We start from the raw sequence: 24972 nt of genomic DNA on the forward strand, positions 1-24972 counted from the left end.
ATGGTACGATGATAGTAGAAATTCTTCACAAAATTTACTTGAATAAATAATACTGAAAATCCACATTTTTACCTGTTCTGCTAACTGACAGCATGGAGGCATATTACTCACACATGTAAACAACATTCATACACTTTTGTTGTTAATTACATATATGATTTTAAAGTACACATTCTCAGCTTTATTTTGACTACCTTTAATCATAATAAACACAAATAATGCACTTACAATGCATATGTCTAGGTTCAGTGTGTTTTTGGTACTACATAGGGGGATGGCCATTTGACCCGGAAGTGGTTAGTGAGACCTAGAGTATGTCCGAGGGAAATCTAACGGCTACTGCCGAAGAATGTTCGTGTTTCTGTAAAAAAAAACTTTAAGAATATGTCTCTTTTATCATTCGAGTAATCGTATGCTTGAGAAGACAACATGTTTCGGTGATTTGAAAGAGTAATCGAGGGAACCAATGTTATAGCGGTAATCAAAAGAATGTAATCCAGGGACAAAGACCAGACATGGAAAACAGACATACACAACAAAGAACATAAAGTAACTAAAGTAAATGAGCAACTCGGACTCCACTAAAAACTTGGAGCATGGACCAGGTGCACCGGTAGGGTAAGCGTCCTCTGCTTTTCTAGAAACACCCGCCGAGTTGCTCATAAAAAGTCAAGTCCGGGGTAGACAAACGAGGAAAGGAAAACCATGACCCGTTGAATAAATCAGTTTTCATGGTGCTGATGGATACACCATAACGATCCACGAGTTCATGATGACGACCATAAAACTTCTGTAGTGATGACTACAATCTTATAGCAACATAACCCTGTTCCAGAAGCCTATTTATCAGAGTTCTAGCGCGTTACAAAAAGTCTGCGTAGTTTCGGCAAGCTCTGGCATAACGTATGAGTTGTGATATGAACATTCTATACGCAGGTGCCATCACGTTTGTCGTAAAGTTTGGTCAATAGTTTTCCTTCACCATCGATTTCTAAGTGTATGTCAAGATATGAGGCTGACTTGACAGTGTCTGTAGTATCCTTCATCTCAAGTTCTTTTGGGTAGATGCGATGTATCAAATCCCCAAAATTTAAAGAATGAATTATGAAAACTATGAAAATTAAAATTTTGACATCTTTCAATCTTTAGAAAACCTGGTTACCATTCGATAGAACTTTGATTTACTTAGAAAAAGGCACACTGTCACCAAACTTTTACCCCCTAACTCATGAACTATACTTATTCAGTTATATATACATGTATATATTATCTCCACGATAGTCCTTATCAGAATGAGTTTCCTGTGTCAAATTATTTTTTTGTAAAACCTCGTTGGTAATATGCGACAAATGTTTCTTCTAACTAACAGTAGAATACAAGCAATGACCATGTTCAATATCCTTTCTAATTCTTAACATTAGGTAGCCCGCCATCTCAATTTCGATCACGAGTGTGGGTAAACGGAAATAAAATGTTACAACTAATTGTTGTGTCGTGTTCATCCTACGACCGAATTCATTAGAAAGATGAAATAAATGTATTTCCTATGTTATCGTCTACAATATGAGGTGTTGGCTTCGATCCGATCAATTTGTTCATTGTATAAATATATCATCTTCAATAACCGAAAAGCGTCTATACCGAAGTCGGAATCGAATCGCTGCAACAATCATAATCCCTTGCTGATACAAGATACAGGTACATCGATTGGAACGTAGTAGAGGTGTTATTTAGTGTTTAGACTTTCGTAGAGAATGAAACCAACAATTATTTGTATTATCTTTTGCGTTGGACTTTGCTGCCTTATCAGTGGAGCATCATCAAAACCACTCTTTTCAAGGTATCAACTATTTCTTTTACAGTGTATGTCTTGTAGTGTTTCAGTAACTGAATCCGGGTTTAGAATATTTTACTTCAGTATTTATTTTCTAATGTAAGTTATGTGCAACATTCTAACTAATGTAGGGTGCATGTGTGCGTTCATATTTTGATGTAAATTATATGTGTAAGTTTGACGACAATGATATTGTTAAGCCAATTAATATCTCATATAATACACTGAATGAAAATATACATTATACCCTACAGAACGAGTGGATGGTTTATTGTGAGCACCTTGTCCGTTCGTCATTCCGTCCGTTATCATTTTCGTCCTTAACAGATTGATTTCAAATTTTGCTTTATACAGAAAGGGCATACGTTGTAAGTGATTTTGATTTTTGCACGCGTGCAATTTCATGTTTCTCTTTTGTCTTTCTTGACAGAACTATGGTTTTCAGTTAGTACTCCAAAAGATAATTAAGTGAATTCCAAATTAACGCTTCAAAAGATTGGATCATGTAGATTGCTTTCTTTAAGCGATGATTTGTCAAATTTGGGAAAATTTAGTTACAGATATCATGTTTATTTGAACTAATTGTTGAGAACATACAGTACAGCTCGAAGCATGGTCTGATGAATACCTGGTATACCTGGCATGAACTTATACAGCAACATGTAGCTTCTTTTTTCCATGGATATACTTCTAGTTAAAATTTTACAGTTTGCATACTAAATAATTCCTTCAAGTAATATAAACAAATAATCTGTGGTTAATCATTATGTCATGTATCAGATTAAAAAAAATAATCAAGTCATGTTTAGTTCGTGTAACATATATCTTCTAAAGTAAAATTTTGATTTTAATTGAAATCAAATAAAAATTATTTATGTAATTAGCAACTAATGTTTTTTTGTAGAACATTATCGGTGTTATTGTATTTTCTCAACTGCGTATTTAAAAATGTTCTATAAATTTGTTTTTATAACCACTTTTTACAGTATTTTTTACCAGGACATTTTGGGAAATTCGAATTGTGTTCAGGGGAGATATCCGTTTGCGCCAGTTTTGCGTCCTTTAACTTATTTACGTTAGAGTATCATTTGCACAACACAATTTTACAAACACTTGTTTTTCTGAATTACCACTGTTCAATCACTGAATAATTTATATAATAATAAATTTTATATGATTATTTATTTATCATATGATATGAACGGGAATTCAACTGTGATATTAGTGACTTTATACAGTGTAATATCAATACATGATAATAAGAAAATTATCGAACTGATATACGCAAGTCAATAGGAATTGTCAAAAAGGAAAGACCGTATAACAAATTGCAATAGCAAGGTAAAAAGTGGAAAGTTGAAACAATGCAATGGTCCTGACTTGATACATGCCTTGCCGATTGCGATTAATTATTTCCAGTATATTACAAAAAAATAAATTGTGCAAAACTGGTAAAATCAGTACCCAAAACAGTACAGAAGAAAAAATAATGATAAGAAAAGAAAATATAAAGACAATTAAAATACCAGTGCAAGAAAGAAGACGCTAACTTTAATATAAGACCTGAACTGTAGACGCGTTAAATTATAGAAAAAAAATATTAGGCGATAAATACAAATTGTTACAAATTGCAATAACTAACTTAGTACAAATATTTAATCTATGATGCTATGATATTATATTTTCTAGAGAGCGTCGCATCCCTTTTGCGCAGATTTTACTTGATGATGCAGAAACTAAATTGAGGCCAACTGACCAACTAATCAAGCAAATAGGCTATGGTCTTGTTGATACTGAAGGCTAGTAAGTTATGTATTCAATTTAAATTGGATTAATCCGCTCCCGCAACCTAACTCGGTAAATATAAAAGTATTATGGAACCGACGAAAGTTTCAATATTTCTTATTATATCTGAAAAAATGAGCATTTATATATATCCTACAGTTTGAAATACACGATTCATGAAATTAATTTCTGACTAAAATGAAAATAAAACCTTAAAACAATGATCTTGCCGAAATTTATATTATCATATCTTTTTCCTGTTTAACAGCCTGGTTGAATGTTTTGTGAACTTATTTATGTAAATAGATCATTTAAATTAACTGTGAGGTAGCCAATAAGCATGCGCGGCATATGTGTAAGCGTAAGTGTACCTTAATTTTGCTCATTCAATAACCTGAAGTAAATACGAAATATTGTTGGTAGAAGAAAAAGAAAAAAATGCACATGCAAATGATTAATTTCTATATGACGATAAATGTAGTATGACATTTTTATTTCAAAAAACATCTTTCCTGAATTTAGAATTAAGAAAAATCCTCTCACATAAAACAAATTAAAGTGCATTTAGAAATGTTTTCATAATAATAGAAATATACCATCTTGTTTCATAATGTATTTGTATGTCCCACCGAAACAGTTATGGTTTGATGACTCGATGACTTATTTAGTAATCTTAATTTAAGATTTTTAACAAGGGGTGCTTGTTTATATGTGACAAGACGTTGGGTGCAATGTTGTATAATTCACGTTGGTTAATTCTAATTTTGTTTATGATGTTTTATTTCTTAAACATAGTTTTGGCAGCTTCGATGGCCTTTTGGTTGCATGCTTGGTTGAGTGACAGAGGTTAAAAAAACCAAAACATTAAACATCGCTGTTACTAAAAAAAAAAGATGGCAAACTTAGTCGATAATACGTAGTATTTGGTAGAGATTGCCCATACAATGTAAAAATCGATTCCAAATATTTTTCAAATATACTGAAGAAGATGTCAAAATGCTGGAATTTTTCATCAAAAAATACTTGTCGAGTATGGTGGACGCGTGTATCTATATACGATCGATTTGTTCCAATGATAACAAATTGTGCCCCACTTCTCGCTGATCTATTATTTCCCTTTCCCTTTCACCAACATTAGACACCTTAGTCCCCTTGATTACTCTGATTCAAATGGAAAAAAAATCGTTTAGATAGATTTTTTTTTATCTCAGTTTCCCCTTTTCAGATCACGTACAATCATAGTTTCGAGGTTATTCATTTACTTTTATTTCTTTGTACGTATTAGTTTGGATCTGTCATATTCTTTGTTGCGTGTGTCTGCTTTCCCTGTGTAGTCTTTATCAATGGAATACGTTCTTATGATTTCCGCTCAAATCTAGGTTTGTTTGAATTTTATCGTTTCAGCGGCAAGAGGAAAAGGAATGATGATGATCTATACAGGTACATATTAAAAGGAAAAAAATAACATCCTGTTGCAGATTGACTCTTCATCCATGCAGAATAAGTAAGTTTTATTTCATTCACATTAAAAAAGATACAAACCTGTGACATGAAATTACAATGCTATTTAAATTAAAAAAAAAAATATTCAAATGCTATTTAAAGAAAAAATAAATCTTCTTACATGAAGTAAATTTTCGCACATTTACACCAAATATTTAACAATGCCCTTTGAAAGGTTACTGATGCTCCGAATATACAATGCAAAGGGTATTTTCTGAGTTTGCACTATGACCACGACGTCATTAGATTTAGGATTTATTTACATGCATGTCGATGTCACAATGATATTTAAAATCAGTAATTGATAAATACTAGTATTCGAGTTACACATCTTCAATTACAGATCGTGTAACAACTTCATCTACCGCTAATTCGACTGTATACTTACACGAAGAAGTCGTTTCTATAGTAATATACCTAAACTCACTCTATGTAAGTTTTTGTTAGAAGGGTTTATGCTTATAATGAAAATATCATGTTACATGAACAACCCTCAAGACAATTAGGCGTGATCTGCCAACCATTAATTTGATAACTATACATATTTTTCAGAATAGTATACCGTCCAAGAGCAGAATACGGACATTTCGACGTAATTGATATTCATGCATGTTTAGTTACCTTATAATGCTGATGCATGTTTAAAAAAAACAAACCCAACATTAAATTAAAAGAAACATAATTGTTAACCATATTGTGCTCATATTGAATTGTAATTAAATTAAAATTTTTCATGGTGGGCCTTTTATTTGTGAAGTTATAATTTGAAGTTACTGGCATTGTTGGTGCCATGGAGTATAATGACTTCAGTATAACATTAAATTGACCATTTTTCCTTGTTTTTTTTTCAAATAAGTGAGATGTACGAAAAGGTTTTATCCGTTTTTTAAAAGGATTAAGAGGCTGCAAGTGACTACAAAGAACATATTTGTAAAGCGGTGCATCATATACATTAAAAACTCACAGATAACATTTAATGGCCTGTCGACTCATACGTTAAACCTGCTATGATCGCGATAAGATTTGCGAAGGCGGTTACTTCTTTTCTTACAGGATTTTAAGAGTTTAGCACCATTAGAAGTACTAATATAAAAATTGAAAGATCAGATTTCACGTTCTCTAGCGAGGCACAGTCGAGTTTATCCAAGGTTAATCAAAAAGTATATTGACTTTTTACGTCTTCGTCTCATAGTTAGATATAGTTTAAACAAACAAAAAAGAAATCAAATTTTACAAAAAATATGTACATTAATCTTTTCTCGTAAAATTCGTTCTACTAAAGACTTGTTTCACAAGTCGTTGTTATCAATTTAAATTAATAAACGTTTGCCATTTTTTAAAATTAAATGCATTTAAAATGCTTTGATTTATTAAAAAACTGACGCTGTTCTTGTTGTTAATGCATGATATAACTATGGTAAAGGCACTAGTTCAGGTAATCAAATGAATGAAAGATCAAGTGTAAAATTTGTATTAAATGTCAAGACACAATTATGCGTTGACTGGATTCCTGTTGTTAAGCATCCCTTTTTGAGTATAGGAGACAGAGTTAATATATATCTTCTTAAATATTTCAATTTGAAAATACACAAAGATTTATTTGCATAATTATTTGCCATAAAAGCAAACACAGAATTAGCAACAAGCATCATGGAATAGCGTATATCTATTGGAAAAAAATGGAAAACCGAACAAATATTTGATTAGCTCGAAATCAACACTTGCATGAACAAGGCAGACAAATTGTATAAACAAGTACAAAGTGGTTATGTATACTAAAACAAATATTGGCCCTCTCTTAGTGTAAAATTTTTACCAACTTATTTTCTCTCTAAAATGTGTGTTTTGACACTGACGTATATATTAAGAACAACTTATATACCTGCGTATCTAGTGTTCATATTACATCTCATACGTTGTGCCAGAGCATACTGCACATACTTTTTGTATCGCGATTGTATTCTAACAAATAGGCTTCTGGAACAGGGTTATGTTGCTACAAGATTGAACTCATCACAATAAAAGTTTTATGGTCGTCATGAACTCGTGGATGTATCTCGGTGTATCCATTTGCGCCATGAAAACTGATTTCTTTGTCATAAGTTTCCTTCTCTCTTTCGTTTACCCCGGATTTGACTTTCTATGAGCAACTCGGCGGGTGTTTCTAGAAAAGCAGAGGACGCTTACCCTACAGGTGCACCTGGTCCATGCTCCCAGTCTTTAGTTCGCTTGCTTTTGTGACTTTATGATTTTACTTACTTTATGTTCTTTGTTGTGTATGTCTGTTTTCTATGTCTGGTATTTGTCCCTGGATTACATTCTTTTGATTAAGGCTATTGATTAACCTTGGTTCCCTTGATTACTCTTATAAATCATTGTAACGTTCAATGAAAGAAAAGTCACGAAATTCAAAATTGAATTGAATTTACTAAACAATATATTGAAAATAAAAATCATTAGTGAATAATGCAATATTAAGTTGTGGGAGTACATGTCGATATTTTTATATAAGTTGTATTACCTCCTCCGTACTTGGTAATAACTTAGCTTAATTTTTGCTATACTATCAACGCCCTTTTATGATGTGAATTTATAATTTGCAAACGATTAAATTTAAAATTCCGTCAAAGACTGACAGCACGTGTTTTTGATAGTTATAACACGCACTAAAATGCATTATATATATGAAATTATTAAAAAAAAACGTGTTGAGTTTGGGTTAAAGCCATTACAACGACCTTTATGATTTAAACAATGATTTCCCCGAATTACCTTTGATTTTTTGTATATACAATAGCATCTATAGAGTAAGTAACCAGTAGCACACAACGAAGAAAAATCATACTAATGTGATTTTGTAGAGTGCTGACATTTTACGACTGATCATTTTAAAACTAATATTTAGAGTATTTTCACCATAGGCATGGAAATGTTTTTCAACGGGCCATAGTTTTCCTTCCTTCCGGACTTGACTTTTTATGAGCAACTCGGCGGGTGTTTCTAGAAAAGCAGAGGACGCTTACCCTACCGGTGCACATGGTCCATGCTCCCAGTTTTTAGTGGAGTCCGAGTTGCTCATTTGCTTTTGTTACTTTGTATGTATGATTTTAGTTACTTTACGTTCTTTGTTGTGTATGTCTGTTTTCCATGTCTGGTCTTTGTCCCTGGATTACATTCTTTTGATTACCGCTATAACCTTGGTTCCCTTGATTACTCTTTCATATAGTCTCGATTTTAGTGATCCAATAATATTTCCTTATGATATAGCATATCATGATAATTGATAGAAAAACCACAATTTTATATGGAATTGCAGTAAAATATAGGATAGTTTCAATTGGTTTACACATCGTACAATCATTTTTTTTTATAAATCAAATGGTCTAAGTAATTCTAAATTGTTGCATAAGTTTTTATACAATTTTTGATTTAACATGATTGGTGTCATTTGTATCATTATTAGATAACCTGAATATAGGTGGAGTGTACACATCTTCTATAATTACTTTCCTCTTTTATGTTTAGTTTTCCTATGCCAAGTTGCTATCAAAAAAATAGATTCTAGGTATTCTGACTGTCTCTAATGGCTGCAAGATCCTACTAGAAATTTGCAAGTCTGTTATCAAGACTTTGATTTCAAGTAATTAAGAGGCAGGCAATGGATACAAAAAGAGAGAATTTTACTTGCTTTTTAAGGAATTTTATTCCAATCAAGCATATTCCAAAGAATGTATTTTCTGAACGACCTTTTCTCTCTATGTGCAGTATCTCAAAGTATATTTCCCTTTATGAAGTAGTCGGCCTCGTATCATATCTTTTATTAGTGCGATTACGAACTTCGGTACATATCTTAACCCGGCGATCAATTTTACATAACTGTGCATACAAGACAAGAGAAAAAGTGGAATTTCGATATATTGGTGATACGTCAAGTATCACTATATTTTTGTTTTTGTTTTTGTTTTTAGTTATGTCCTTTGTTGTGTATGTCTGTTTTCCATGTCTGGTCTTTGTCCCTGGATTACATTCTTTTGATTATCGCTTTTGATTAATTTTGGTTCCCTTGATTGCTCCTTAAAAATTGTCATAATAAGCTTGTGACTATGTGAAATTACTTTTATAATTACACTATTACGCAATACACATTTTAGCGAACGAAATAATTTTTGGGATAAAAAATGTAGGAGTCTTTGACAGATATATTTTGTTTTTGTTTTTTTGTTTTTGCTTTTGACTATTGTCTGATTCACGTTTACCATGGGTCGATGAGCTTGATTAATATGCATTTTCACGAGGATAATTCTTTGGCTCTACCCAAGCCCTACCTCGTGGAAGTATACGTCACGCATTCTCAACGATTGACACGATAGTAAGTATTCAACAAGATAGCCCTTCAAGACATTTATTTTTAAACTTTATATGGAATAAATGGAGAATTTTTAAAATCATATATATATATATATATAGTACATGTATGCTATACATATCGTGCCCGCATTATTGACATTCCATTCCTCATTATTAATATTATATCTCTCTTTTTTCATTTTTAAAATAATTTGGATAAATATACCAGTACTCTTTTTTTGTAAAACATTAACCATACATTGGAAACCATTCGATGCCACAAAACGCTAGTTTTCATAGACATAGCATGACGGTTTCGTTTGGTTTATAAAGTGAACAAATAATTATACATTAAAATACAAATGTTCTCATTACCCTTGATACAAAACTAAGTAGTTAAACATACTTATCTTTTAACACTGTTTTGACTGATAAAAGAAAAATGATAACAGGAAAATCAACAACCAAAAGGAAATGTTTTAACCATTAATGAGCAGTGGGATGATTCAAATACGTCAAAATCCAAAAAAAAAAAAAAAAAAAAAAAAAAATTGGGGCAGTAGAAATATGAACTTTCACACACAACAAAATAATAATAATAAAAATAAATAATAAAAAAACCGACAGTGACATCACATGCCCCGGAAGCATATACTGCTCCGCCAAATTATAAGGCAAGGAAATTCCATCAACAAACACCAAATGAATAATAAATTTAGTAAAACGTATATTAATGCTTCTTAAATAAGAAAACCCAGCTTGAAAGCAAGTGCTGAAGTATTGCTGTAATTTCTTGTTTCGTTAATGTTTAGTTCTATATGTAATTATATTTATTCGGTAGTCTTTATTACATAGTTGATCGTCTCTGCTTTCAATTTCCAATTTTGGGATCTGGTGTCTCCGAATTGTTATTCTGTTTTCATGCTACCGTAAAATGTGCTGAAAACGAAGGGCATCATATAATAATTAACTGAAATCTTTAATTAGAATTCTTTTATTTACAAGCTTGGTGATAAAAAAAGCAATTGTTTGTAGTAAGTTGTATATGAGGATTTCCAAATCCGTCTGTTCCCTCCTCCTGTCCATCTCTGCTGAGTCTGTTTAGGTGAAATCTTTTTATGAAGTCAACCTAAAAAGAGGGTTATAGTATAGAAACTAGAAAACATTTAATTGAGAAAATTAAATAAATGCTAAGTACTTTGTTGACGATAAGCCCTCTAAACACAGATAGACCACAAATTTATTTTTAGATGATGTCCTTCATTATTTTGTTCATAGGAAAATGACCGTCGTCGCCTTCCTCCGATTTACGGGCAATAGATTTGTTGAAATGATTTCTTAGGAATATTTATATATAATTAACAACAACGATTGAAAAGTTAAAATCAATTGTATTTTGTAGATTATAGACACCACCACTCTTAAGTTGAGATTTTTTAAATAAAAAAAATAAAGACGAGTAAATGCACTTATGAATGTTTATTTCGAGACAATTTGTAACAAGATTTGTTCGAACGTCTGTTTTGTAAATCTGATTAATATATGACTTAAAAGTTATATAATCAATAGGGGTTCTGATATATATATATATATAAACGAAAAAGCTTAATCTATATGACGCTACTGCTAGTATGCTTCTTAGAAATAAGAGATTTTAAAAAAATGTAATAGTAAAATAAAAAATAAATAAATAAATAAGAAAATAAAAAAAATAACACAGTGATAGATTTTTCTGAATGGTCACCTTTAGGCTATTGTATAATGAATTTTCGCAGATACTTTTTAATTTCAATTGGTATTGCAATTACTTTTTCAAATTTACAGCTTAATTTCTCAAACGAAAAAAGATTAGAATTAAATATATAACTTGCAAAAATCATTTCACGTATATAGAAAAAATGTTTTATTTCATATTTTATGCTGCTAATGTAAGATGTCATAAAAAAGTTCAAAAGATGTCAGCACGACCACATGAAACTGTTGGAGTGTCAAATTGGACAAGTAGCCCTCATTTTCCATGTATATAACAATTACTCTATCGAATTGGCTTATCGTGGTTAATCAAGTCATGGATTGTCCTTACAATTCTACTTATTTGATTTCAGGCTTCATCATAACATAATGGAAGGTACTTACACTGTTAAGATGTAACTAGTACATATATTCCTGTAGCAACCCCGACATGTCCGACCATTATATTTGTAGAGAGTTGGATATTTACAATATGATGACCAGTTCTGTTCCCCACAGTTTAAAATCGGACAGCCTCTGTTGAAGTAGATTTCATATAATGACACAGAATGGCCTAAAAAGAGATTACTAAATTGAATAGATATTGTAAACGGATATACGGATTTTTATGTTAAGTTATTTTTTTTAATCGCAAAGAGATATTTTTAACCAAATATTACACGAATTTGGAATATTTAGTAAAACAACTTAATTAAACAGAGACTGCTATATTATCTCTTTCTGCTTGTGAAAATAGTTTTTATTTGTAACTTCAATACACAAGATCATGATTTCCTTGTCCATAACACAAACCTCTAACCTCATTTCTTCATTTTGTAGACAAAACGTACACGATAAAAGGAGAATCTTACATTTATCGTTTTATTTTCATTTACAATATTAAATAATAAAATCAAACATAGAGGCGAATAAGTTCAAATACGTTCTATAATTCAGTTTTACTTTAAAGATAACAAATAATCTAATCAACAGTAGTTACTTACATTGCGGCAAATATCCTACTAAAGCAATCACAATGAAAATGGTAAAGCAAATCATTCTTATTTGTACACTGAAAGGTACTATTAATTTGAATTCTGAATTTATTTCCAGATATTTGCATTTATATACCTGTTCTTGAACCAGTTTCTCCCAATTTGTTTGGTCACTTGAAGTAGATTGTGGAAGTGAATCATTTGTAATTACAAAATTGTTCCTGACATTCATATTACAGCAACCACAACAATCTGACACATGTACATATATATATATATATATCTCCCTAAAGTACATAAAGTAGTAAACTAATCATAATATAAGTAAAAAAGTACATGATAACTTTAGGAATGACGGGCCTTTCGGTACAGACCAAAATTTACGGCAATGATATGATAACTTACACAGCCTCACGCCAGATGTCATAAGTTACTTTGATCTATGAAGCAGTTGACTTGTTCCTGACGTTTTCTTATGTATAATGTTAATGTTGACGTCCATCAGATACGATAAGAACCATGTACTATTACGTCCTCCTCTTTTTAGAATGTAAATATACACCTACGAACATAAGTTCAATTTCTTCAGGAAAGCACTGCCTTGAAATATACGTCAATATGGTTTTACCTCATGTAATAGAAATTTGTCAATGTTCATTTTTTTTTGTTTTGTAAATAGGCATTGCCTTTGTGAATTTACCAATTTCATATATATAATATAGTAATATATATATATTCAAAAACAACCGTCTCAGAATGTGACGGCTCTATTTGCTACACTACTCCATCGGATCAATTTGATACAAGGAAGATATATTAACGTATAGAAAGGTCTGAAACGATGTTAGAACTGTCAAATTTGCGATGCAAATTTTTGGTCGTTCCCTCCGCGGGAGTCGATTCTTTACCTTTATTCTAGTTGTAACTGAATCACTCCCATTGTCATGAGGTCACAAATTAAGCCATTAGCCATGCTTCGTCACCCACGTGTTGCATTTACATCGTTTGAAACACTATAAAAAGCAACAAGTGTCGTTCATAATTTATACATATTTTGAAGAAAACAAAGGAATATATTCGAAATGAAGGTCTTGCTAGTTTTCAGTATTTTTATTTTTTCCCATTTAATAAGAGGTAGGTATAAACTTAATGTGGTGCATTATATAACGTGAATGCTTTAAATGTCATTTTTTATTCCAAAGTAGTCTATAAACTAAATTCTCAATAATAAATTGGAAAATCATATAGGTATAACAACAGCAATCACAGGAAACTGAATAGAAAGTTAGTAGATGGTTATAGTGTTTGTAAATTAAATTTTAACGTACTCCACAGTTATGCTGAAGTAAAACTGAAGAATAAAAAAGAATAATTTCGATTAAAAAAAAATGTAAACACACGAACGTTTAGAACCTCATATAATATAAATTGAAGGAATGTGACATGAATGCCATTGAATTTTGCTTTTCTTATAAACATAAATAAAAGGCAAAAACATGATTATAACGTCTTAACTAAAAGCCAGCCTAAATCAGCCTTTTAGTTAAACATGTTTGCACGTCAAGAGCTAACTTCTTTTGGAGTTCCACTTGCTGAAACATACCTTAACAGGGGATGCCCTTTCCTGAATTGTCTATATATTTCCTGCCCGTCCCGGTGTAAAATGGCAACCTTATATAGATATAATGGAAGACTATGTCGAGGATGTCATATCAATATCTGCTCCCGTTACATCCATCCTGTGAATTATGATAAAAGCGGTATGTATCAATATGATTAGGAAGTGAAATATGGAGAATTTACTATAGATCATTCGAGTGAATTAAAATCACAAATGACTATAAAAGAAAAAAAAATCAAAATTCACACCTACCCCGGTTATATTTAAATAAAAAGTCGTATTTTGCATTTGTGCTTAGAAGAACAAAACTCGTGTTAGTATGTGCGACTTGTTGTTTAACCAAACCAGTTTTTAACATGATCGCCTATGATAACTATACGTTTATGTGGAAGTAACTATACATAAATTGTAAGATGTTCTAAGAAAATGTCCTTTTTTCTTTTCAGACTTGACACTCAGGATATGAAGACGTAACGATTCAAGCTGAATAGACGAATTCCATCATCATTTATACAAAATATTACTACTGTCTTTCGATAAATAATGTTACAATTTTTTTATATTGTTTTGTAAATAAAGGCTTTGTTACCTATTTTTAACTGCTTTGTTTTGCCCTTATGTTTAATCGTTGTTGCAAACCAACATTTAAAAAAAAACTTAGAAAATAAAGAAACATATATTGAACAGAAATAACTAGAGATAGAAAATAAATAATAATAAAAAAAATCTATTCAGCAAAAGAAACGGAAGTAGAAAATTAAAATAGCTAGTTGGGTAGTGAGGTAGTCTTGTTATGGTTATATGAAGTGAGTATTTACAGAATCAGTATTAAATACGATTTAAATGACAAAAGTCAGAAAATAAAGACGAAATAACAAAATACACATACAACTTCACATGCTTGCAAATAAGGATTACACATTAAAAATATTCAAAAAGGACTATAAAGCAGAAAAAATCAAACCAATTTTCAAAGGTTTGACAACATCGACATGTGTTTGATTTAGCAATTAGTTTTAAAGTCCTTTCCTCCTCGTCTTATGAGTTGCATTGTTAATGTTCTTTTCGGTGAGATTTCTACTCGTTGATAGTAATGAAATTATAATTAATGCAGTGTAGTATATCTTTGATAAAATCGTTTTGCATTTAACGCTTTCTAATTATCTAATTATACAAGAAAATTGATGAACGTATGTATTATGCCAATTCTAGCAATTTTAAAAATCTCTAGATCAAACATATTGGTAAAACATTATAAAATACAGTAATATTTAGTATTTTTATATGTTTAATTAAATTTGATCGTGATAATTATTAAAAAGAACAAGCTAAAACACGGTCCTTCTTTCATAACTGACAATGTTTAATCAAATTCCAAGAACATGAAATTATTTCATGTTTCTTACTGCTTTAAATAAACATGCAGTCCTATTATATTAAATATTTTTTTATTGTTGAATAAAAAAAAAAAATAATATAAGTTAAACAACTATAGGTGTGTTTTTATGGAAGATTTTCTATAAAAAGAGTTCATACATTTTTATCAATTATGACTATAATTACGATTGTATAATAATTTTGCAGTTTCAAAAGCTTATTTTGACGGCTAGAAGTGGAAATAATTTGTATATACTGTACTTTGTCACATGTCACATATGGTACTTAGCAACTATTGTCATCGAATGTCAAAAGACAATCTTATATATGAACGTTATGTTAGAACATATGTTTCAGATGTTAACTCATATTTAAAAAAAATTGTGGTACGAATATATTCCAATATTTGAGAGAGAGTAATCAAGGGAACCAAGGTTATAGCGGTAATCAAAAGAATGTATTCCAAGGACAAAGACCAGACATGGAAAACAGACATACACAACGAAGAACATAAAGTAACTAAAATAACACATACAAAGTAACAAAAGTAAATGAGCAACTCGGACTCCACTAACAACTGGGAGCATGGCCCAGGTGCACCGGTAGGGTAAGTGAGAGACTCTTATAAATAAGATTTGCTTATTAGTATTTGCTTCATTGTATGTTAATAAATGCAATAAATGTTCAAATTTTCTTGAATGATTTTTACTTCATGGATGAGTATTAACCATTTCAACTTACAATTTACAGTTTAACAAAATCAAATGCTTATTTCGCATTGAAAAGAAATTTCATAAAGTCTTTTTCTTTAACAAAACCCGTTCCACTTGCAGAAATAAGATGTTTTTGACCAGTTAATCTCTTGAAACACACATTCAACCAAGTTTCACGCAGTGGATAGTATTTTCATCCTTCAACAATTATGTCACAATGGTGATTCAATAACTAATGAAGGAGGTAGAGAAAATAATAAATAAGTAAAAACTATCCACAGTTTGATCTGTAGCAAATCTGGATAAAAACAAAAAGTAAACAGTAAAAACAAAAATCAAAAAACAAAAACAAATCGACTTCCCTCCTTATCTGTGATAACATTTTTGTTATAACTGACACCATGAGCATACATCTGACTAATTATTTCTATCTTAATACAATATTTAAAATATTCCAAAGCACTGTTCTCACAAGGCATATTACAAGTATATTTACATTTATATAAATAATATTTTATGATCAATAATGTTATTTGGATCATCAATATCTCTAATGCCAAAAAAAAACATTGTCTTTATGTGTAATGTGGGGGATTTCATATGAAGACTACTTCTTACTGCATTCTTCGTTCTGTTTTTTATCGACAAAAGAACTACACATGAAACATTAATTACATAAAAGTACCGTAAATACCAATTTTACAAACGATGAATATCAAATAGAAATAGCATCTAGATTAAACAGTTTTGCTTTTATTCATGTCGATAAGAAGTAAAAAATACACAATTTGATTCATATGTGCATGGTTTTTAGAGGGTGTTTTAAATGGCTGGATGCGGCTAAACATTTAAGACTCCGACAGGTATACTATATACAATTATTTGTAATCATGACATTTAAGACAATATAATATTATAGAAACTGCTAATTAGTGTTTTAAAAAATCAATTGATCATTATTTTACCTAATAGCAAAGTATGATAATATTAAGCAACTATTACAACCTTGACAGACAAAACTGTCGATAAGCTCTACCGAGTATAAAACAGGAAACGAGGTCTCGGCGTTTTAGGGCTTTTGAATTTAATCATATCGATAATTTAGATAAATAATCTGTTTTATAAGTCTGACTATTAGGCTTATGTTCTGTCACTTTTACGTTTAATGCATTTATGGGAATATATTCTCGAAAAACACAAAATGTATTGGCAGATAAAAGTCAAAATCAATAAAACGCAGAGGGAATTTTCTTAAGTTCAAAATCTTGCATATTTCAATTATTATGATACAGGACAAAAACTAGGTCAAATAATTGTGACGTGTTGCACTAGCAAATTACCAAAATACTCCACCTTACATGTAACACCTTGCAAACCATATTCACAAAGCATATTTATTATGGTTGTAATTAATTAAGTATTAACCCAGTTTTAATTGAATCACTTCCATTGTTGTGAGGGTCATATGTCAAGTCATATACCACGCTTCGTCTCCTACATTATATTTTATTACAGTAGTTATAAAAATAACCACTTTGTTTATATCAGTACAACTTATAGACTACAGAAGAATGAAGCTATGGTTGATGTGTTTATATCTTTTCTTTGTAATAGTAATATACTTTTTATTTAATGTACTAAAAATAGATCACACTAATACGTCTAATTACAAATAACTTTAACATAGTAAAGCTGCAATAGACACATTTGTTTGCTATACGGATGAGAGTTTTATTTAAAAGTAAAACTAAATACTTCTGAAAAAAAATAATCGTACACTTCTACAAGTCATCATACCATTTTTGGGAAACAAAAATACTATGTGTATTAAAATAAAAGAAAAAAAAACTAAACTAAAACAAAACAAAACAAAGCAAATCAAAACAGAACACAAAACGAAGAAATGAACAGTAAAACCAAACAGAAAAAGAGGGAAATAGAAAAAAATAATATGAGAGGAATGCATATCTACACCCTTATAAAACGTTTGACCAATGGCCTTGAAAAAAACGAATACGTTCAAGATTTTTGAAAAGGACAACTTATCTACCAAATGTGGTCGAAGACATGGAAGGATGTTGATTCTTCAGTCTCCTCGTGCATATAATATACATTTTGAAAATATCGATTTCTTATTAAATTGTTTATTGTCCCCTTTATTTTACTTGCCCTCATCAATGTTTTAGAAAAAATATGTAAAAAATTCATTAAATTACATTCAGAAGTTTAGGAAAAGTAGCGAAGACAAGAACGGAACCCCTTTGACTTACGGAAGTGCAGACGGAAGTACGGACGGAAGTTCCCATCACTATAAACGACATCCGTGCAATACTCTACAAGCAGTTTTTCTTTTTTTGTTAAAAATCTTTGGTTAAATGTATAGAAATCTATGCACAGAACACTTGTATTTTGTTTTAATTTTTAAACTTATGATAAATTAATTCACATTTTAACAAATCCTTTGGTTATGGCCTAACCTGTACAAAATAATGAAAATGACAGCATACAATTTACAAATCAAAGATAAATTATGCACAGATAGTGTAGAGGAGATTTGTCTCCTAGAAATATAACGATTTGTACATCTAATGTCTTTCATTATTCGGTAATGAACAATAAAATGCAGTATAGGCATATTGGTGATATTTGCATCTGATTGTTAAATAGAATATGGTTTATACAGTATTATAGAATAAATACAGAGGAATACGTGTCCGTAAATCATTTTATACTACTTACATGTGTAATTCTAAATAACGTATCAAATTATTTTTACCACTGATATCTTTATTATTATGAATTGCAGTAATTAAGTACTACTACACATAATATAAGTAATTGGTAATCGACAACGCAATCACCTTCTTAAGGATGTTGTTCTCATTATGAATAAAGTAGATATACAATCATGAATTGCATTTTTCGATACTTTTTTTGCATCTTTTGTGATTATAAGAACAGCACAACTGTTACATTGACAGACAGGACGGTTACATGTAGTGTATATAAAGAAAGAAAATTACTACAAAAGCAAACTAAAATATATGTAAAGGTGTACTTTCCTTCATTGCCCTCTTTGAGAGGTTAGTAGTATAACTAAGTTTAACTTTATTTCTTAGTTTAATCAAATTTTAAAGTCATATCTAATATGAAGTCTTCATATCGTCAAACAGTATATGTCGGTAGAACCCCACCTTTAGCACCTGCGCACTGTCTCTTTTCTTTTGCTGTCCCTTCGAGACAAAACACTCGTTTAAAAACATTTACTCGATGATTTAACGGCGGAGAGGTTCCATGACTGAAATTAATGATATAAATACACACATTTAACATAACATATACGATGACATTAATATACAAATTTAATTCAACTTCCATACGGGGAGGTAAAACGTAACAGCCGTTATTTTGGCTACGCTTAGGGAAATTTTGTCACAAAAATAAACGTATTTGTCAGAAAATAAATGATTCCTTTCCGGGGTAGATTTGTACTCAGTTGAACATGGGTTTGTCGCTCGGTGTTAAATAATCGAATATAAATGCCGTACCCATGTTAAAATGATTTATTTCTAAAATCAACATTGCAGAGATATTGTATTATGCTGTTTTGCACATTGTAGTAAAAACCCGCATATCAATATGGATTTAATTGATTAAATGACACGGCATCAAAATCAATCGATATGGTTTTGTACTCTGTTTAGAAATCGGTAGGAAATGAACCACTTGCTACAACACTAATGAATATATTTGTTTATCGTCGTTTGTTATACCTTTGCTAATCCCATGAGCTCTGAGCAGCGGCAGTCGTTCGTTTCTTTTCTTACTATTCGCTGCAGACAGGACTTTCGAAATTCTATGACATTATAAAACTCAAACTTCGTTTGACAATTGGAAAGCGTCGTTTAAAATCATTCATTTTTTTTCGCAACGTTCAAGGGTCTTTAAAAATTTGAGAGGAATGGCAGCAGCGTGTGGAGTAAATTTCGAACGTCTGACGCTGTTAAGAAGCTTGAATTTATCCCAGTATTGTTTTTCCATAACTTTTTAGTCGTTTGATACAAAAAAGTGCCATAACATAGTGATATTTGAAATATCCGACTCAAGTCAATATGTGACTGGTACTGGAATCTAATATAGAGCTATTGGGAAATGAAACGATTAAGCTGTTAAAAATACTTTAAGGAAATGTAGAATAGACTGTAATTGTGCATGATGCAGGGATGAGGCTCAATTCCACAAATCATTGCAAGGCTGTACCAAACATATTCACCGGTTGTAGATGAATTCGTGATTAATTTTTTTATGGAATTAATGTTATTGCATTTGATTAAAAAAAAACCAAAACAAAAAGCCCACAAGTCTGATATGGATTTCATGAATTCACTATAGAAAACACACAGGACAATAGTATCGTACCCTCGCGTGCAATTTCCTTACCCGGATTGGACCTCAGTTATGACGCCCTTCCGATCGTCTGCGTCCAAATTATGATTGAAGCGGAGAATTTCCGATGCTTCAGAAAGAGTAATCAAGGGAACCAAGGTTATAGTGGTAATCAAAATAATGTAATCCAGGGACAAAGACCAGATTCGAGATTATGTATTACAATCTACCAAAATCTACTGAAGGTTTGAAAAAAATATATATTACAAATAGTACAGTTCATATTGGGTATAAAAACGTTATAACATAATGTAAGATAGCAGTGTTTTTATAAGTGTAAATGAGAACATGAATATTAGATCACTCAGAAAATGGTCTAGAGATTGTAGGTTATCATTTTAAATACAAGGATAAAACTCGAAGTTCTACATTCAGTTTTGAAAAGATAGCGTGTTTTAGCCGTAGGATTAACTTAAAATACAGCGTACAAACAATATATGTGACTGAATCGAAAAGTCGTAAAAAAGAAGATTGATAGATTGTTGGGGTTTAACGTCCGAGCAGCAATATTTCAGCTATATTCAGACGATGAACATGAAATGGATGATAAAATGAACATGAAATGATGAAATGAAAAAAAAAGGATGGGGCACAAGGATAAAAGGGTCGACAAATTTTGATTGCCACAAGATGAAAGGGAGGGATGGGCAGGGTCGGGCAATTTAGCCTCTTGTGGCGGAGCGCAAAGATTCCTACCCTTATCGAATACCACAGCAGGGTTCTTTAACGTGCGAGGAACGTGGCATCTTCCCCAACACGGTGCACTACTATGGTTTACGGTCAGGTTTTCCGTATTATAGCCTAACAACCCCAGCATGTAACACGCCAGGGATATCACATTCCACCACCTGGGGCACACATACCAGTTGCTCTGTGGTCAGAGCGCCTAGCCCCCGGCTAGGTTTTTGAGCACTATTTAGTCGCCTTTTACGACAAGCTTAGCGCTGCTGCAGGCCTATTCTTTTAACACCCGGACCTGCACGGGGTTATAAAAAAGAAGAATGTTATACCCTAGCGGCCGTTAGAATTTTCGAGGACTTTTGAACCAATGATGTTCAATCATCATTTCAATCATTCAAAGTCTATTGTACTGAATAGGTTAAATTGGGTTTGTTTTAATTTCGAAGCCTTATTGATGTTTCGTATCAACATGTTGTGCAGTTTTAATTACATGAAATGACAGTTCTACTTCTTTTTTGTACACAGTCGTAAATAAACCACATATCAACATGAATTTAATCTCCTTCATTAAATGAAGTGCATCAAAGATAATGTGGTTTTGTTTCTTGTTTTAAAAACGCAACCGCAAAGAAACCATCCGCTAGAACATTAAGGACCGTGATTTTATTTACAAATGGAAACATTGTGCTTGGTATTTTCATATTTGTTATAATCAAAATATATATGATTTAAAAACAAATGTCATCAATCAAGTACACAAAAGAAGAGTACAAAAGCAAAGAAGTTAAGACAAATTTCTTTTAAATGTTGAAATTAACAATTTAATATCCTTATATTTCAGTAAAAATATTTTCAGACACCTTTATTCTTATGGGCAAGACATTTGAAACGAGTTTACATATGAATAAGTGTGTCCTTATGATACCTCCTCTACTTCAACTTAAAACTAACTCCCTTTATAATATTTGACTTTCACCGGGTCGACGTTCAACGATAAGCACAATGAGAGTTTTGCAAAATCTGATTTTTTGTTCACATGGGAACACCTGAGTTTACACCTCGTGTAATTTTCGTACTTTTAACTTTTTGTGTGTTTAATTGTAGTTTGCCTGCAATCCGTATTGCTTGCATTGGTTCGTTCCTCTTGTTTTCACTTTCAGTAGTACTACATGGAAAAAGCAACCATAAAACGGAACATCATTTCTATATTAATTGGTTGTAGTGTTTAAAACAGGTGTAAAGACGTTTTAAAGTCTAAACACCTGAAATGAGTCATAAACCTGTTGTAACCTTTCCTTTGATTTTTAGTAATTTGGAAAATGAAATCGCGCGAACAAAAAAATGTAAGGTCACAAATAAATTTTCAAGAATGAAAAAAGAAGAAAAACAACTGCGAGAAAACAATTAAGACAATGGCGTTCTATATTGTTATTGTAATGCATGTCACTGTAGTATATCGATACAAGAATACACATTTTTTTTACCAATTGTACTAATGAAAAACGTTTTTATCGAGAAAAATTTTAATCAATTGGATAAAAATCGCATTATAATTTAAAAGGTAACAAAATATCCCCTTATATGGATAAAATTGTACCGAATTGTTTTTATCATACAATTTATGACAGTATAATAAATACGACCGTCATAAATGTGATGTTATCAGCATAAAAATTATATTCATAGTACAATTAGGTGGACATTAAAGAGATGAGCAAAGGTATTAGTAGTACAACGGGAACATATTGTACTGATAAATACCACCCCGGTTCGTTCTAGATATATTTGGTTGTATACTTTAAGAGGGGAAAACTCATTAAGAAAGCTGTGGTAGCAGTATTAAGTCAGGAACTAATTTGTAATGTTGTGATTCACTTCCAGAGGTAATTCCTTATAATTGGTTTAAACTGGAGGAGCAATACTATATAAATAAGCATGATTAAATTGTTGCTTCATTTTATTATAATAGAGTAAAGAAACAACAAATATAAGCATGAACAAACTCGGTATTATAGCACTGGTAGCCTTAATGGGAGGTCTTACCTACGGTGAGTAATTCAATACAGTTGTTTTAAAATATGAAGGTTGATAACATAATAACCAAACTTATAAACTTTAGAAATAATCAAAATGGAAAGTCTGTATAATAAATGGCGATATCAGGGTAAAACCAGAAATTGAAAACCACCACAGAGATGCTGACTAGGAATAGGTATTTTCGATAGGGTGGTTTAAACCAGGTTTTTGAGCGCTTAACCTCCAGCTTCTATTACAGTTAATCATTGCATGTATTTTCATACATAAACGGGCAGCATTACATTGTTACTGGTCAACATCGGAGAAGTCAAAATATTTCAAATGATAACGATATGTTTAATCATATTTTCGGAAATGGTGCTTTGATTGTATTTTTAATGCAAAATTTATCCTTTGAGACTTACCAATTATGTTTTTCGCGCTGATCACATTTCTTAAAAAGCAATATATGCTTAGGAAATTTTAGATATGCATGTATTAAAAATAATATTTGTGATGATAGAGCTGTGTTTTACAGGATTCATTGTGTATGAGACGATACGTAACATAAAAGCTATATATTTGTAAGAAATAGATGTGATTAGTTGAGAGGTACATGAACTTCAAAGATGGTACATATCTTAAATTAGTATATAATTTGGTTCATTATTTGACTTAGCTTGCACGGAGTTTGATTTGAAACTGTAGAAACCAGGAAAAAAAAACTTACGCCAGTTGTTCATTTAAACTGGTTATCGAACAGGGGTGTGAGTTGTAAACTGACAATAATTTGTGTGACATTTTTTTTAAAGATACATATATTGCCATTTTTTAAGATGTTCGAATTATGGCACATTTGAGGTCTGTACTGCCAGCGTATAGGTACACAGTGAAATGTAAGAAATATTAGTGTCATCCCACAGGGATCGCTGATACAAATGTATAATAATGCAATATTGAAGGTATGCGCTACTGTAAGGCATTTTACCCTTTAACTGTGTACAATGGCGGATCTGAAATACGGATTGGGGGGGGGTGGGGGTGCGGCGATCTCAATGATTTACAGAGAATTTCAATATTTTCTATGGTGGGATTTGACGGATTGCCTCTACATGGATCTGGCTATGGTTTACATGCATGTATTTTGCGAGAGGTTCCCGGAACTTCATCTTATTTAGCTATATTATACCTATGCTTTAAGGTGATATGCCGCACCGGCATGGATACAGCTTAACATTGACAAAATACATCAACGGATGGAGTTTACATTGTTCTAAAATAAGGTTATGTCATGATATCGAAAGAGAGTTTAAGGGATAGTTGAATGATTAATTGTAATGATGAGAAAATAATAATTTAGAAAGAATATGTGATGTATTTTTAGGTAAGTTACAAAACATAAAACACGAGATAAACCAATGTAAAAAGGGGAAGAATGAACATAATATGAATTTATTCATTTATATACAAGTATATTCGAATAAGTCTTAAAGGAGAAGACATGTGTTATTGTGCAAGTCATAAATATCGAAACTAATCTGTTAAATGTTCATGAAAATTAAATTGAAACAACGAAACTTTCTTTTTCTTAACTAATTAATCACGATTTATAAATAGGGAATTTGAACTGTTTTCTATATTTGATCGGTGGAGCTATGACGTCACGAAGTCGGTTTGTAAAGTGAAAGTAAATAGGTAATTGATTACGATGTCCGTTGAAATCGCAACTTTTGGGCTGTTCCTCCCATAATTTCAACCCAAAATAAACAAAAGACGACATTGAGGCACAACATGTAAGCAAATGCCAGACAACTTTGACGAACAACGGGATTTGCAGGCAGAAGACTAGAGTATGTCCGAGGAAAACCTAACGGCTACTGCCGAAGAATGTTCGTGTTTCCGTAAAGACAACTTTTAGACTAT

The 24972-nt window shown here is 31.4% G+C and overlaps 1 long non-coding RNA gene across 2 annotated transcripts in view; it reads left to right on the top strand.

Annotated features, from left to right (window-relative positions):
• Positions 1–1609: 1609 nt before the first annotated feature.
• LOC148609465 (uncharacterized) overlaps positions 1610–24972 on the top strand; it is a 28165-nt gene continuing 4802 nt past the window's right edge. The window contains exons 1-4 of one of the 2 annotated variants that reach the window (XR_015914730.1): positions 1610–1840; positions 3524–3637; positions 5024–5123; positions 5675–5856. This is a non-coding gene — a long non-coding RNA (uncharacterized LOC148609465). Of the gene's footprint in view, positions 1841–3523; positions 3638–5023; positions 5124–5674; positions 5857–24972 lie in introns of those variants that run through there. The other variant, XR_015914729.1, reaches the window with a different exon arrangement.

Source organism: Perna viridis, chromosome 8, assembly GCF_037379345.1.
Source record: "Perna viridis isolate PV_CMFRI_1.1 ecotype Kerala chromosome 8, ASM3737934v1, whole genome shotgun sequence".
Lineage (NCBI taxonomy): Eukaryota > Metazoa > Mollusca > Bivalvia > Mytilida > Mytilidae > Perna > Perna viridis.